Consider the following 6,377-nt stretch of genomic DNA (forward strand, 5'->3'; position numbering starts at 1 on the left):
AGTTTCTGTTGACATCTGTTGGGTAAAAAGAGATTTGATTTCATTTGATTCAAGTTATTTTAAGTTGATAAAGTAATAAGTTAATGGAAGTCGTATTGTTCAGAATTAGTGTTGTTGAAACACCATTAAATCTTCCATCACACGTTTCAGCAAAGTAATGCCCAAATATAACCCTGAAATAAACCAAGCTTATTCGGACCCAAGAGAGAGAGAGAGAGAGAGAGAGAGAGAAGCAATAACTGATTATTTTGCTTTTGAGCAAAGACTCTTCAGGCACAAAAACATGAGAATTCGCACTCAGCGTTTTAAGTTTTCTGTAAAAGAAAACTATTGAAGTGGCTATTTGTCCGCCTCAGATCCTGAAACTACTGATGCTAGAGGGCTGCAAATTGGTATGTCGATCACCCACTCTCTAATCAACAAACATACTAAATTGCAGCCCTCTAGCCTCAGTCGTTTGACTTAAGTCATGAACGTGCGCCTGACACCGCGGCTGAGTGTTTCATACAGCGTCATACACTGTGAAGAAAACTCGATTGCGCCGAAGTTTCTTTGGAGCATATTTTTGCTGGTTTATTTGTGTCACGATTTGTTTTATAAAGTTGTAATTTGTGAGAAAGAAGAAAATGTAAGAAAAATATATATATTTTTTTAGTTCAAGTTTCGTCTTTAGTCTTGGGCAGTTATATCTTATTCATTAATTTATTCATTTCCAAAAATTAATATATATTCGCGTATACTGATGTATATATTGTGTGTGTATATATATATATATATATATATATATATATATATATATATATATATATATATATGTGTGTGTGTGGTGTGTGTGTGTGTGTGTGTGTGTGTGTGTGTGTGTGTAGAATATAATTTATTCGTTTGAACTAGGTGAAATAGAATAAAAATGATTTTCTTTTGTGGAAACGAGAATAATAACTAGGGGGCGTGGCTTGAAAGTTTAGAAGGGAAGTGAGGTTCGACTGGTGGTCATTCTGGCGTTCAAACTTTGCACGGTAAAGTCGCTCCAAGTCAGCGTGTTGGTCTCAGCATGGAGGAACCCACGATTGCTGACTTACTGGCAGAGTTAAAATCTCAAAAAGAAGAAATTAAGTTTCTTGCTAATTCAAAAGTGTCAAGTTTAAGGGATGAAATTCAAGGCGCTTTTATAGTGCTTCTGCGACCGCTGAGTTTAAAAAATACGAAGGACAGAACGAAATTACATGGAAGTCAAAATGACACAAAATACAATATAATTTTATCTCCAATATTCAGGAGTCTCTGGATTCAATAATCTGGGCCATTGACAACGAGAAATTAGATTATGCAAAGGAAGTTCTTAAAGAAGCCGGTCAAAAAATTGAGGAGCGTAACAAGCACTTCAGAATCGCCGATTCTTCCTCTGGAGGGTGGGAGACAGTTAACCAGGATCTGTCAAATCCGGTAGCCGGCGATTCAGGAGACGAACGCAAGATTTACAAAGCTGAGAACCGTGCTCTGAAGAAGCGGACGACTGATAGTCACTCGTTCGGGGACATGGAAAGATACGAAACCCAAACCAGCCGCCACTGCGCCAGGTCCATTTTCGGGCTATGTAGCACAAGCTCCCGTTATTCCTTACGTCCTTCGAGTTGCGGCACAACTTAAACAACAGTCCGGAAGTTCTCCCTTTCGATTCGGCGGGTGCTTCGTCTGCGGGGATTTTACCCACTCCCAACGCGAATGCCCGCTCTCCATTAGGTCAAGATCCATGCCTGGAATCGGAGGACAGTCAGAGAAAATGCAGAGTGCAGTCTGATGCTTCCAAACTTGTTAAAGATGAGTATCATATAATTGACTCTTACGAATTTGAAGGTCAAAGTTTTAGGTCTCAAAGCATTAAAGGTAGACTGAGATCTAATGTACAATTTTGGGAAAAAATTGGTGCTTGTGATAATGTTATATCATAAAAAATGGGTATACAATTCCTTTTTACAGTATGTCTAGTAAGAATTTTCACAAAAATAACCAGTCTTCATTATTACATAGAGCTTTCGTTGATAGTGCAATAACAAAATTGTTAAATGAAAGTCTTATCGAACAATGTACTCAAGCCCCTTACATTGTCAATCCGCTTACAGTCTCTGTGGAGGCAAATAACAAAGAGGCTCATTTTAGATTTGAGATGTGTTAACTTGCATGCTCTAAAACAAAGCTTTTGTGAAGTATAAGGACATTAGAACGGCACTAGTTTATCTTAAAAGTAATTCGTTTATGTTCAATTTTGATTTGCGTTCTGCTTATCACCATATTGAAATGTTTTATCCCCATACAGGATTCTTGGGATTTTCATGGATTATTAATGAACAAAAATTTTTCAAATTTTTGGTTCTTCCTTTTGGCTTGAAATCGGCTCCATATGTTTTTACAAATGTTACTAGGCCATTAATTAAAAAGTGGAGGGGAAAGGGCAAGTGTGTTATAATGCATTTGGATGACGGTATCGGTATTGAGGATGACTTACAATCAACTAGATCAGTTTCAGAGTGTTCCAAAAGATTTATGTATGAGTGGTTTTGTTGTTAACGAACATAAATCAGTGTGGTTTCCTGTGCAGACATTGGAGTGGTTAGGAATTTACATTGATACCGTAAGGTTTGTTTTTAAAGTTCCTGAAAGGAGATTAAGGAACGTCCGGGACACGGGTACTGAAATCATGGCAGAGATTGTTAAACCTAAGAAAGTGTTGGTTAGCAAAGTAGCTAGTTTTGTAGGGCAGGTAATTTCACTGTCAATTGTAGTGGGGTCTGTTAGTCAGTTTATGACCAGAAGTTTGACCATTGATATTTCGAGTGCAAAATCGTGGAATGATTTAATAATTCTATCTCATGAAAGTTGTAGGGAGATCCAGTTTTGGTTAGATAATGTTGAAGCTATTAATATCAGAAAGTGAATGAGTCAGCCTTCTTGTGTTAAGCTGGTGTACTCGATGCTAGTGGTTCATAGCTTTTCGGAGTTATGTTGAATGATTGTAGGCATGGAATTTCTCTCGGAATGTGGAAGTTTCCGAGGAGATGGTAAAACGTTCAACTTGGCGAGAGTTGGTTGCAGTTCAGAGAGTTTTGATTTCCTTAAATCACGAAACCGGAGGGAAAAGAGTTAAGTGGTTTACCGACAAGAAAAATGTAGCTAGCATCATTTGTAAGGGAAGCACGAAGAAAGATTTGCAAAAGGTTGCTGTATTTACAGGCATTGTTTAGTTAACGGCATTCATTTGGAAATGGAATGAATTCCAAGGTCTCTTTATGAAAAAGCAGATTTTATCAGTCAACTTAGAGACATTGATGATTGGGGTGTGTCTGTTCAAATTTTTAACTACATCAGTGATTTATGGGGACCATATAGAATTGACTGGTTTGCAAGTAATAGTAATCACAAACTAGATACATTTTATTCAAGGTATTGGAATATGGTATGTTCAGGAACTGACGCTTTTACGGAGAGCTGGGAAAATGTAAATGGCTGGTTTTCTCCTCCCATTTATCTAGTTTGTAGAGTTTTAGCCAAAATGAAAGAAGATAAAACTTTTGGCGCATTAGTAGTTCCTATGTGGAAATCTGCTAGTTTTCGGCCTATGTTATGTCCAGATGGAGCTAGTTTTGACTGTTTTGTCAAAGATTTTGTTTATTTACCAACACAGAAAGACTTTTATATTTGTGGTAAAAGCTATGAGTCAATGTTTGGTAATGTTGATTTAAATTTTGCTATGTTATATTTGAAAGTTGATTTTCGATATTAACAGTGTTATATTTTTACATATGTTTTTGCAAGCATATGGAAATGAGGTAGCCATTCTTCCAGGATATGTAAAAGAAATGATAGACAGAATTCCAGAACTACTAACAGAATGTCGAGCAAGTTCGACAACTAAAGGATTTTACCACAGCTAAATGAAATGGGACACCCGGTTGGAGGAAAATGGCATTGATAATAAATTAACAGAGAAACCCTTGGTGTTTTGTGCTTATCTGGCAAGTTTAATTCAGAAAGGAAGTTCTGTGAGTGCGTTATCTTCTGCATTTTATGGAATTCGTTGGGCGCATTCTATAACTGCAATTTCATCGCCAACAGATTCAGAGCTGGTTAAAAAAAATTTTGAGGCAGTAAAAAGACGTTTATCAGTCCCTGTAACGAAAAGAGCCTGTAAATGTAGATATGTTGAGACAAATGTTTTCAAAGCTTTATTAAAGTGGAAACATCTATAACCAAAGAACCATTATCAGATGTTCAGATGTTTGTTTTGAATTAACTCATGTCTATTTTCATTGAGAAAAGCAAGACAGATGTTTATAGAGATGGTCAGTACGTAGTTGTTGCCAGAACGCAAATTGGTTCAGGTCCTGTAAAAATTTTGGAAATTGTTTTGATTGGTGTGGATTTTCCAATGAAAGTTCGGAATTTATTTTCAGAAACATGAGTAAAACAAAGTCGGGTTATCAGCTAAGAAAGGGAAATAGACCATTGACGTATTCGAGAATGCGGGAATTGCTCATTGAAGCTTTTCAATCTTTTGTATCAGATATATCAAAATTGGTTTAAACACAGTTTTTAAGAGCGGGTGGTGCCACAGTTTGTGCAACTTCTGGGGTTCAGATAGATTATTCAAGAGACATGGGAGATGGAGATCAGAGTCTGCGAATGATGGTTACATCAAAGATTTGCTCGATTCTAGATTATTGGTTTCGCTGAAATTAGGTTTATAAACTTCATAATTTTTCATAGTCCTTCCTTTCACTCTGCAAAAAATAAAATGATTGATTTATTTGTTGTTTTATTATGAAGTGTAAGGGTACAAAAGAAATACAAATTATTTCGTTTGAACTAGGTGAATTAGAATAAAAATTATTTTCTTTTGTGGAAACGAGGATAATAGCTAGGGGGCGTGGCTTGAAAGTTTAGAAGGGAAGTGAGGTTCGACTGGTGGTCATTCTGGCATTCAAACTTTGCACGGTAAAGTTTATTTTCATGATTACAGTCTGATACATGCAATACTGTTCATGTTATTTCCAGTACTTGATAAGCTGCTTATCGAGTTAAATAATTGTGGCTCAGAGCCAGTGTGACGAAGCTGCTCATCAGATTGCAAGCTAAAGGAGTCTGGCAAGTGTTTGTGGGGTTTTGTTGGATTGCATTGTGCATTTGATGCGCAAATGCAAAAAATGAAATTATTGATTTATTTGTTGTTTTTATTATTAAGTGTAAGGATATAAAAGTGTTAAATATATATAAATGTATAATAAGTTATATATATATTATAATTATATAATTATTATTATCTATTTATATATAATATTATAAATAATATAATAAGTTATAATATATCTATATATATATATATATATAATATATATATATCAAATACATAAATATATATTATATATATATATATATAGTAATATATATATATATATATATAGATATAATATATATAATATATATATATATATATATATATATGATATATATATTATAAATATATATATATAAATGTATATATATATATATATATATATATATATATATATATGTATGTATGTATAGCGTATTTATTTGTCCGTACTTCCTGTTTTATATGTATATGTTATGGTCTGTAAAAGGTTACAAGTTTGTCTTATTTAAGCCCTGATGTAGTATTGTTAGGAGGGACAAAACTTGGAGGCAGATAACAATTCAAAGAGTTTGGATGAAAAGTCTATGAACATCACTTTTGGGATATTCTCTCTCTCTCTCTCTCTCTCTCTCTCTCTCTCTCTCTCTCTCTCTCTCTCTCTCTCATCTTGCAAGCGCGGAGAGCCCTTACTTATTCTGTAAGGCAACAACCACTAATCCTGAAGGTGGCAGTTATATTTTATCTGATCAGGAACTCTCCTACTACTTCTGATTTCCCTGACCCCTATAGTAGCAAAGTTTCCTTCGAAAAAAGAATCTGTCAGTTCCTTGTTGTTGTTGTTGTTGTTGTTGTTCTTACTGGTCTGTTTTTGTCTCAGCGGATTGTTTTTTATTTAATCTTCAAACCATAGATTCAGACAAGAGTAATGAAGGGTAAAATGCTATTTCTTCAACTGCTGAGAAAATACCAGACCAGTTAAAAAAAAATAATAATAATCTATTTTTAAGGGGAGGGATGGAGGAAAGGGTGGGGGGTGTTCTCTGAAAAGTGTCCTTCAGAAGAACTGCTGCGAACTGAAGATATCTCGTAAGTGCAAGCAAAGATCAAACAGAGGAACCGAAAGGGGCATTTGGCCCACTCCCAAAAATCCTCTCAGGGAAAATAATGGCGCTTGGATGTGGCGGGAGAGATTGCAAAGAAGTTGCTTTTGATTTGTACCTGTGCTTGT

The sequence above is a fragment of the Macrobrachium nipponense genome, chromosome 21, assembly GCF_015104395.2.
Source record: "Macrobrachium nipponense isolate FS-2020 chromosome 21, ASM1510439v2, whole genome shotgun sequence".
Taxonomy (NCBI): domain Eukaryota; kingdom Metazoa; phylum Arthropoda; class Malacostraca; order Decapoda; family Palaemonidae; genus Macrobrachium; species Macrobrachium nipponense.